The sequence below is a fragment of the Chrysochloris asiatica genome, unplaced genomic scaffold (genome assembly GCF_000296735.1).
Source record: "Chrysochloris asiatica unplaced genomic scaffold, ChrAsi1.0 scaffold00057, whole genome shotgun sequence".
In the NCBI taxonomy this organism is placed as follows: domain Eukaryota; kingdom Metazoa; phylum Chordata; class Mammalia; order Afrosoricida; family Chrysochloridae; genus Chrysochloris; species Chrysochloris asiatica.
The window spans coordinates 10,850,793-10,862,917 of NW_006408575.1; positions in this window are offsets into that span (position 1 = coordinate 10,850,793).

The following is a 12,125-nucleotide window of genomic DNA, read 5'->3' on the forward strand; positions in this document are numbered from 1 at the left end:
GGAAACCCTATACAGGGTTGCTATGGGTCAGGATCTACTTGACGGCACTTAACAACAACAACATAGTAGTAGGTTTGAACTGCTGACCTTGTGGTTCTTGGTACCATGCTGATCCTACAGTACCTCATTAGGAGTCCAGGTAATAAATATAGAAAGACTTAAAGATAAAAAGTGTGAGCATAGGGTACATTGAGTGAGATTAGAGTTAGCCACTGAATGACATATAGACCATGAATGCGGAAGGAAATGTGGTCATCTGATCATGGAATTAAGAAATCTTCAATGGTGCTCTGTTGTTGGCTAAGCAGGGGGACAAAATAATAATCCAATTCCTAGACCCTCTATAATCTGCTCCCAGCCTGTCTTACCAAATTTATCTCCCTGTACTCTCTTGGAAACATTTTACATAGTCTACCTTTTATATAATAATTCCTCTCTCCTTGCCAATTTTTGAACAACTTGAGGGATGGCATCATGTATTAGTCACCCATCTTTGTAATTCCTTATTGCTTAAGGTGACACCTTTCATATAGAAGAGCCAATATTTGTCTGTTGACTCTAATGGGGATAAAAAGGGCAAAATTGTTGTGCTGTGCTATATGACCATATTTCTTGGTCAGTGTGGGAGCTTGGGATGAGGGTTTAGAAAGTGTGGCTTCTCCAACAGCACTCTTTTTCTTTGTGATTTCACCTACTCCCACAGCTTTCAATATCATCTTCACACTGATGTCTTCCAAATGTATGCTTCCAGCTCCACATTCTCCCCGATAGACTGTGGATCTAATGTCTCTCTACTTGGTATCTCCACTTGGCCAGGCATCTATTAAAGGCATGTAAAAATTAATGTGTTTAAAACAATTTTTGATACCTTCCCCTGATAACCAAAGAATATATCTGTTCTCCTCCCCGCAACATTTTCTCTTAGCAAATGACTCACTTGTTCAAACCAAAAGCCTGCATCATCCTTGACTCTTCTCTTTGCCTTCAGTCCCCATGTCCAGTACATCAGCAAGTCCTGTTGCCTCACTTATAAGTATATCCAATTCCTCAACTACTCTCTAATTCCGCTGACACCTTTCTAACCCAAAATACCACTATCTCTTACCTGTACTGTTTGATGGCCCCACTGAGGCCATGCTTCCACTTGTCCATTCTCCATACTATAACCAGAATGAACTTTTAAAAACATAAATCACATCATGCCTGTTTATAACCCATGGTGTTTTCCTTCTCTGGGAAAACGTCCATAATCATTACCATGGCCTGGAGTCCTTGGATGGTAGAAATGGTTAACACTCAGCTGCTAACTGAAAGGTGAAGGTCCACCCCAATGCATCTTGAAAGAGACACCTGATGATCTGCTTCTGAAGACTCATCCATTGAAAATACTATGGAGTACAGGTCTACTTTGGCAAACACAGAGTCACCATGAGTTCAAGTCAACGGCGATTTTTTTGTTTTTTGTTTTTTTTTGCCATGACCTTATAAGGTCATATTTAGGCTGCTTCATGTATCTCTGAATTCACTACCACAACTCTTCCCCTCTCTCATTATGACTCAAGTACTCTGACCTCTTAGCTGTTCCTTTAGCAATTCAAGCCAGCTTCCACCATAGAACTTTTGGTCTGTCTATTCTGTTCTTTATATGCAATAGCTGGACAGTGAATAAGGAAGACTGTAGAAGAATTAATGGTGTTGGAGGAGAATATTGAAAGTGCCATGGGCTGCCAAAAGAACCAATAAATTCAATTTGGATGAAGTGCAGCCAGAGTGCTCCCTGGAGGCCTAGATGGCCAAACCTCATCTCTCATACTTCATACATATTGTCAGGAGGGACCAATCGCCGGAGAAGAATATCATGTTTGGTAAGGTGGAGGGTCAGAGAAAAAGAGGAAGAGCCCCAATGAGATGGATTGGCCAAGTAGCAGCATCAATGGACTCAAGCATGGCAACAGTAGTGAGGTTGGCCTAGGATCAGGCAGTGTTTCATTCTGCTGTGTATAGGGTCCCTATGAGTCGGTACTGATTCGATGACACCTAACAACAACAACATTCTGTTCTTTCTCCCAAGAATAATAACCTGATGTTCCCTTCACTGGCTTTTTTGCCATTGTTTCAGCTAGTATAGTTGTTTCCAAGGTTGGAGTTAGAATCAGAGTTAAATACTTTATTTCATTTCTCTTTTATTTTCACCATTACATTTCTTTATTTGATGTTAATTTTACTTATCTGATTACTTGCTTATTATCTCTCTCCCACACCTAGCACATCAGCTCCAAGAAGATAGGGACCTTGTCTATCTTATTTCCTATTCCTAGTACTTAAAACAGAGTCTGGCACCTGGTTGGAAATCACTAACTGGTTGATGCATCATTGATTTAGATAGATGATTAAATACTGATTATTTGTGTAAACTTAAAGAAATCATTTCGCATCTTAGTTTTGACTTACCTCCTTACCTGATAAAGATAAAGATAGCATCTCTTATGAAATATAAAGAGATGGTTAAGATAAATGAGAAGGCTGAAGGCTTTGCCACTTATGAGACAAATATTGGAGTATGTGGGCAAGGAGCCATTTAAAAGTGGCAATGACAGACTAATGGGAAAAGAAATTCGTTTGTTTTATCGCCCATGAACCTCCTGCAGACTGAGTAAGATGGGGGAAATGAAATGCACCCATTTGCAATATAAAAATTCACAAATACAGCTTATATGAATTCAAAGCAGAGTAACATTTTGTTTATCTGACATCTATAGGTATGTTGCTGGCTGTTTTGCGTGTGTGTTTGCTTTGCTTTTGTTTTTTTCTCAAAGTACAATGAGGGAAAAGCCGTCTCCTCAAAGTCAATCTTAATGACATGGATGAGTAATGATTTTGAGACCTTCATTTGTTTTAGGGGCATGACTCAAAATGAGAAGAAACCACTGCAATAATTCATTAATAATTGGAACATAGAATGTATAAAGTGTGAATCTGAGAAAATTGGGAATCATCAAAAAAAATGGAATGGAACACATAAAGATCAATATCTTTATGAACTGAAATGGACTAGTATTTGGCCATTTAAAATCAAATAATCATATGGTCCACTATACTGAGAATGACATATTATAGAGGAGTGGTGTCTCATTCATCTTCAAAAATAACATTTCAATATCTAATCTGAAATACACCGCTCTCAATGGTAGAATAATATTGATATGCTACAAGGAAAACCAGTTATTCAAATCTATGCACCCACCACTAATGCCAAAGATGAAGAAATAGAAGTTTCTTATCAACTTACGCATTCTAAAATTGTTCAAATATGCAATCAGGGTTCATGTGATTGTAATGCAAAAATTGCAACAGTAGCTGGAAAATAGTATTGGCAGCTGGAAAATAATTGCATTGATGATAGAAACAATGCCAGAAATCACATGAATGGAGTTTTCCAAGGCCAACAATTTTTTCTTTGCAATACCTTTTTTTCAGCAGCATATACATGTAGGCCTAATTGGATAGACTACATAGGAATCAAATTGACTACATACATATGCAGAAAGAAATAATGGAGAAACTCATTATCATCAGTCAGAACAAGGCCAGGGGCCAACTGTGAAACAGACTATCAATTGCCTGTATGCAAATTCAAATTGAAGCTGAAGAAAATCAAAACAATTTCATGAGAGCAAAAGTGTAACCTTGAATATATATTCCATCTGAATTTAGAAACCATCTAATGATTTGACACACTGAACACAAGACTGAAGACCAGACAAGTTGTGGGATGACATCAAGGACATTATATGTGAAGAATGCAAAAAGGCATTAAAAAGAAGGAAAGAAAGGGAAAAAAAAAAAAAAAGGATATGGAATGAGAGATATCATTGCTGCCATCATATGGCTTTTGTCTGGAAGCAGAAAATACCAGAAAGTTTTTTACTTGTGCTTTATTGACTGTGCAAAGGAATTTGACTGCATGGATCAAAACAAATTATGGATAGCACTAAGAAGAATTGTACATAGATCAAAAGACAGTCATTCAAACAAAATAAGGCTATGTTGCATGGTTTAAAATCAGAAGAAGTGTGTGTCATGGTTATAGCCTTTCAGTCTGTATGCTAAATAAATAATCCAAGGAGTTGGTCTATAGTAAGAACTGGGCCTCAGGATTGGAGGAAGGCTACAATAACTGGCAATATGCAATTGACATAACTTACTTGCTGAAAATACAGAGGACTTAAAATACTTACTAATGAAGATCAAAGAATACACCTTCAATATGAGTTACACCTGGACATAAAATGAAAATCCTTACAACTGGACCAATAAGCCACATTATGATAAACATAGAAAATATTGAAGCTTCAAGGATTTCATTTTATTTGGATTCACAATAAATGCCCATGGAAGCAGCAGTCAGGAAATCAAAGGATACATTGAACTGGGCAAATCTGCTGCAAAAGACCTCTTTAAAGTGTTAAAAATAAAAGATGTCACTCTGTGCACCTGACTAATGTACACCTGATCCAAGCCATGGTATTTAAAACCCTATATACATCTGAAACTTGGGAGAAAAATGAGACTTTCTGCTTCCACAAAGATTTAAAGCCTTCGAAACCCTATACAGGGTTGCTATGAGTCGGAACTGACTCCATGGCACTCAACAACAACGATGCATCTGAAAGCTCGAAAATGTATAAAGAATGTTAAAGAAGAATTCATGCTTTTGAATTATGGTGTTAGCAAAGAATATTCATGGACTGCCAGAAGCACAAATAAACCTGTCCTGAAAGAAGTACAGCTGGAATGATCCTTAGAAGCAAGAATAGCAAGCTTTTATCTTGTGTACTTTGGACATGTTATCAGGAAAGACCAATCCTTGGAGGAAGACATGTTGCTTGGTAAGTAGAGGGTCAGCAAAAAAGAAAACCCTCAGCAAAAGTAATTGTCACAGAGAGGGCCACAGCCAGTCTGGTACAGTGACACAGCACAAAATACGGCGGAGCTTCTAGAAAAAGAGGTGTGACAGACTATATACTTTTCCCTCCTCCTCTCCCATGTGGCACCCTCACTGCCCAGCACAGACACCTTCAGGTGGGTGAGAGTACACCCCCAAAATGGTCCAGCGTTGCACGCACAGTTTTCCCATGGCACAGTGAGGAGGTTCCTGGGAGGATCCCCATTAGAAGTTCCACAGACTTATCCTTTGGCAGCTTCTTATGACGTCTAACTCTGGGACCCAGCCCTAAAGTTGACCTGGGCGGGACCCTTTGTACCTGACTTACCTAGCAAGAAAAAAGCAGGCCTGGCCATATAGCCAAAATGTATGTGCAACTTGCAAAACTTCAATATGAAAGGCAAGAGCCAACACTAACTATTATATACAAGGATGAAGCTATTTTGAGAATTACACTGGACAGACACAGATATCTAACTGACCTTCATACATAAAAACAGGGGACAATCTTTCTTCCATTCATTTCTCAATGTCTATCTGTGCTCGTCCACGGCAGTGACTAGAGGAGGGGCCTAAGCAAGTGGACACCCCCACCCACTGCTGGAGGTTTCTACAGTGCATACACACTGACCTGCGTACTGGACAGTCAGCTATGGTTCTATTCTTGTTTTTGAGTGGTGATTTTTGTCTCTGCTTTTATATTGTTTCTGGTTTGGGTCCTTTTAGTTTCACTTTTTTCCTTGAGGTGGGAGCTTTCTCCCCCTACCTTACCCAAGAAGAGACAGCAATTGTGCCTATATAGTCAAGCTACAAGCATATCCCATAATATCCCACCATCTGGACAGGAGCCAATATCAGCTGCTAGGCATTACATGTGAAAAGGGAAGCCTATCTCCAGATCACATCCACTAAGAGACACTCAGTAAGATTAACAAGACAGCAATATACATTCATTTAATTATTAAAAACCCACCTAACTACTGAAAAGTCCAAAAAAAAAAAAAAAAATGAATATCAGCAAATGTCCAAAAACAGAAAAGAGTAACTAAGACAAATGAGGTGGAAACAGACATAGACTCCCCACTAGAAAAAGATCAGGCTTTGTATCTGCCTGAGAAGGAATTCAGAAAATTGATATGGAAACAAATTCAAATGCCCACAGAGGGGTCGAGGAAAAGAAGGAAGAAGTCAGGAAAGTGCTACAGGAACCATCAAACAAGCTAGATATAGCATTGGAAAAATTTAAATCCTGCAAAAAGAGATCCAGATGATTAATGATAAAATAATGGACAATATACTGAAAGAGCAAAGGAGTAGGATTGAAGAGATGGAAGGCAGAACCAGCGAACTGGAAGACAAATTTCTCAATACTACTAAGATAGAAGATCAAGCAGAAAAAAAGGATTAAAAAAATCTAAAGAGAGTCTAAGATTCATGCTGGACAACTTGAAGAGGAATAACTTAAGAATTATTGGCATTCCGGAACAGGATGAATCACACAAGTTCACAGAGGAGATAGTTGAGGATCTTCTGGAAGAAAATGTCCCTAATATCTTGAAGGATGAGAAGATAATCATTCAAGAAGTTGAATGAGCACCAGGAAGGCTAGACCCCAAAAGAAAATCACCAGGACGTATCATAATCAAGCTCTTCAAAATCAAAGACAAGGAGAAAATCCTAAAAGCTGCCAGGGAAAAGAGCAGTGTTATCTACAAAGGCAAGCAAATCAAATTAAGCACTGACTTCTCAGCAGAAACCATGCAGACAAGAAGGCAATGGGGAGACATATATAAAACCCTAAAAGAAAAAAACTGCCAACCAAGAATCATTTATTCAGAAAAACTATTAATCAAATATGATGGTGCAATCAAAACATTCCAGGATAAACACAAGCTAAGAAATTTTGTCAAAGCCAATCCAGCACTTCAAAACCTCCTAAAGGGAGTTCTTTGGAACGAAGACCAACAAGAATAGACAACAACCAGAGATTGACAGACATGGCAACACCATGCAGAATTCAGTCAACATATAGCAGAGTTCAGAACAGAACAAAATTACAACAATGAGTTCAGAGTACCTGCAAGGCCAATCAAAGATCAAAATATCAACAATGTCAAAGACAGGAAAAACATAGGAACAGAGATCCAGGTGGTGAGGAGGTCAGATAGATTGCAGGATGCAATAGACTGTCTTAAATGCAGGGAAAACTTAATAGACTATAGGGTAACCCCAAAGAAAATGAGTACTTCACAACTTACTATGAAAATGGAGATCCAAGCAGAACAAGGAAACATTAAAACTAAGAAGAAACTAAGAAGAAATAGCACAAAAAACATAAACTCAGCACAAGAAGGCAAACAGAACAAAGGAATGAACAGCACCACCAAAAATTAACAAAATGACAGCAATTAATTCATATGTATTGGTAATTACACTGGATATAAATGGATTAAATGCACCAGCGAAGAGACAGAGAGTGGCTGAATGGAGAAGAAAACAAGACCCTTCAATATGCTGCCTGCAAGAGATAGATCTTACACACAAAGACAAAAACAGACTAAAAGTTAAAGGATAGAAAAACTATACAAAGCTAACTGCAATAAAAAAAATTTTTTAAAAAAAGCAGGAATGGAAACACTAATCTCTGATAAAATAAAATTTAAGACAAAAACCACCATAAGAGATAAAGAAGGACATTATCTTATGATTAAAGGGTCAATTGAGCAAGATGACATAGCCATAATAAATATCTATGCTCCCAATGCAAGAGCACCAAGATATATAAAGCAAACCCTACTAAAATTGAAAAAATAAATAGACAAATCTACAATTATAGTGGGAGATTTTAATAGTCCACTTTAGAAAAGGGATAGAACAACCAGAAAGAAACTTGACAAAGTTACAGAGGAACTACAACATTACAATCAACTAACTTGACCTCATAGATGTGTATAGAGCGTTAAACCCAACAACAGCACAATACACATTCTTTTCCAGTGTACATGGAACATTCTCCAGATTTGACCATGTGTTAGTTAGGTCACAAAGGAAGCCTCCATAAATTTACCAAAATCATAATACTACAAAGCATCTTTTCAGACAACAATGCCATAAAACTAGAAATAAAAAATAAGAAGACCAAGGAAATAAAGTTGAATACATGAAAACTGAATAAAACCCTGCTGAAAAGCAACTGGATAACAGAAGAAATTAAATGTGAACTCACAAAGTTCCTAGAAACAAATGAGAATGAAAACACAACATACCAAAATCTTTGGGACACAGCAAAAGCAGTGCTGAGAGGACAATTTATTGCAATAAATGTGCACATCCAAAAAGAAGAAAGAGCCAAAATTAACACATTAACACAACATCTCAAACAATTAGAAACAGAACAACAGAGGGAACCTACAGTCACCAAAAGAAAAGAAATAATAAAAGTTAGAGCAGAAATAAATGAGATAGAAAACAGAAAAACTACAGAAAGAATCAACAGGATAAGAAGCTGGTTCTTTGAAAGGATTAATAAAATTGACAAACCATTGGCAAACCTAACAAAAGAGGGAGAAGATGCAAATAACATGCATTAGAAACCACATGGGTGATGTCACAATGTAACCATAGGAAATCAAAAGGATAATAACAGAATACTATGAAGCGCTGTACTCCAACAAATTTGAAACCTTAGAAGAGAGGGATACATTTTTAGAAAAACATGACCTACCTAAACTTATACACAGAGTGAAGTAGAAGACTTGAACAGACCCATAACAAAAGAAGAAATTGATCAGGTCATCAAAAAACTCCCAACAAAAAAAAGTCCAGACCAAGATGGCTTCATGGTGAGTTCTACCAAACATTCAGGGAAGAGCTGTCTCCAATTCTACTCAAATTATTCCAGAATAAAGAAGAGGATAGAAAACTTCCTAATACAGTTTATGAAGCAAGCATAAACCTCATACCCAAACCAGGGAAGGACATCACTAAGAAAGACAATTATAGATCAATATCCCTCATGAACATAGATGTAAAAAATTCTCAACAAAATCCTAGCCAACAGAATCCAACAGCACATCAAAAAACAAACAAACAAAAAACCATCATGATCAAGTGGGATTCATATCAGGGATGCAAGGATGGTTCAACATCAGAAAAACAATCAATGTAATACACCATATAAATAAGAAAAGAACCACATGATCATATCAATTGATGCAGAAAAGGCATTTGGCAAAATCCAACATCCATTCCTTATAAAAACACTCAACAAAGTAGGAATTGGTGGGGAATTCTTCAGCATAATTAAGAGCATATACACAAAACCAACAGCCTATGTTACTCTCAATGGAGAGAAACTGAAAGCCTTTCCTCTGTGAACAGGAACCAGATAAGGATGCCCTTTGTCACCACTCTTGGAAGTCTTAGCTAGAGCTATACGACAAGACAGGGAAAGTAATGATGTAATAATGATGTATGCCCAACCTTGGAACAACAGGGTTCTGGGATACAGGGATTAAGGCATGATTTGAATGGGTAAAAGAGGGGAAATAATGTTAAGATGCTTGACTGTCTTTTGAAACTTGTTTTCCCTTATGTACTATTGTAAAATAAACTCTTGAGGAGGACAGGAATAGCCAGAAACAACAGCATAGAAAGCTTGCAAGTCCGTCTTCAGACTGTAACTGATTGTAATACCTCAAATGGAGCTAGAACTTACCCAGTGAAGGAGGCTTCCTGGGGAGCCCTTGCATTGAATAAGACCATAGGTGGAATCGTGATCCTCATCCAGAACATTTTGAGGTAGGAAATTTCTACTGAAAGGACAAGCAGACCAGCCTGGAGTGGCTAGAAATATTTCTTGAAAGAAAGACCATTAGGAAAAATCAAAAACAAAAACGGCAGTCTCATTGGCTACTACAAGAACAAGCAAGTTGTTCCCCCGGGAGCCATCAAGACAAGTGGTCAGGTCCCCTCAGGGCAAACCCCCTTCCAAGACTGAGATTCAAGGGGAATACACAAGCAGACATGTGGTCTTGCTGCTGAGCACGTTGGTCACCAATAAGCGGAAGTGGGGGAAAAACAGCAATGAAGTTGTGAGCTAAGTCCGACCACGTTCAATAGACTCCTGTCAACCTGGGTTGAGACCTGGTTGGCCAGCAGTATGGCAAGACCTGGGGACTCCTGGGCCCAGCAACAAGGACATGGTCACAGAGGACTAGAGCAGAGACTGAAGGGTCTGGCTGATATGAAGTGAGGGGAAATGCACAAGGACACCCATACTTGCAGTTAGTACCCATTTGACCTGGCTTCAATGGCTGGATGACCAGAACTGACTAGAGGAAGAAAGAAGAGGAAAAAAATTGTAATCCACAACAATTTGATAAACTTGACCTATGCTTGTGGATGTAGTCACTCAAAAGAGGGAATGAATCTTTACGGCAAGGATCATTCCCACCACCTTGATACACAGGGTTGACAGGGATGGGCGACTTAGACATTGGCTACCCAAAAGGGTGATGCTACAAAGGCACAAAGTGACTGGCTTACAAGCTTTCAAGAGGGAGCTTAGTTTTAAAGGGTATGCGGGAAGGTAGAATCTTCACTGAGTGGCTTTCAACCTGTCTGGACAGGACTGGTAAAAGGAGATGGGGATAAGACTATTTTGGTTCAATAGTGAATAATTGCTATCAGGACTGATTGTGAATTTGCAAATGTAAAAGTAGACGTTTTATAACAAAAGGAAGGGAGTGGCTGATCTTGAAGTCCAGGAGTGGAGGACCCTGGAACCATCAAGGTAGAAGAGTAGAGTGTGGGACCCTATCCAGAGAAGCCGTGACGCCAGAGATAGAGGCAGAGACGACAACGTGGAGAAATGGAGTGGCTAGGGACTCTGGACTCTGGGAAGGAGAGGGTTTGTGTGTTGACAGCCAGGGGGCAGGCTTGTAGGGTGTACACTTTGGCTATTTGGGAATGCATGCAGAAAGTTGTAATCATTGCAGTGAAAAGCTAATGCCCTCCCACGTAAACTATCACATAATTCACAATAAAAACTTAAAAAAAAAACAGTTATTGGCACAGTGGTTACAATGTGTTCAAACATGGCAACGATTGTGAGGATTACACAGGACCAGGCAATATTTCCTTCTGTTGTACATAGGGTCACTCTAAGTCAGAACCAACGCAATAGCATCTAACAAAAACAACCATATGAGAAAAATATTGGAGTATATGGGCAAGGAACTATTTGATATTGGCAATGGCAGGGTAATGGAAAAAGAAGTTTATTTATTTTATTGCCAGTGAACCTTAAGATGGGGGGATATGAAATGTACCTATTTGCAGTATAAAAGTTCCTAAATACAGTTTGCATTAATTCAAAGTAGAATAACACATTGTTTATCAATAAGTTATGTTGCTAGTTGTTTTGTTGTGTTTTGTCCGATTGCTAATGTTCCCATTGTAAGAAGACTTTTCAATTTGACTATCTTAATGAAAATAGTTTTAAAATGAATTTTAGTGCTACCTTCTCAGGTAACGCAGTCAGCAGAGCTTTTTGTCCATCACTTAAGAACTTCATTATAAGCATGTTGCTGTTGCATACCGTTAAGTCAATTCCAACTCATAGAGACTCTGTAGGCTGGAATAGAATTGGAATTATGGTTGTGTAGAACTGCTTTCTGAGATCTCCAATGTATATTGTACATGGTTTTTTTTTTTCTTCTTCTTCTTCTTTCCTCGCTTATTTAGTCAACAAGTATTTCTAGAGCTTCTAGTGCATGCAGGCAGGCTGCTGAGGACTACACCCAGGATGGTAAACCAGGTTGATGTGGTCCCTGCCCTCCTGGAGCCCACAACCTGCTGGAAAGATGCAGCAAGGATGAAGTAAGCACAAGTGAGTTCCAAAACCTAACGTGAAGCTCAGGGAAGACCTCCCTAAAGAAGTGGCTTTTACAGCTGATTCCTACAAGGAGTCTCTCAGGGAGAAAATGTTCTAGGGAGATGGAAAAGTATGTACAAAGACTGTATAAAATGGAAGTCTCACTTCATTTGCAGACAGGAAACCAGCACAGCCCCCAATGATGATGTAGCATTGGCAGGGTCCAGATTGTGAAGTCCCTGCTGACTGGGGTAAGGAATTTAGTCTTCATTCTAAGAACAAATTATTGTTGTTGTTAAGTGC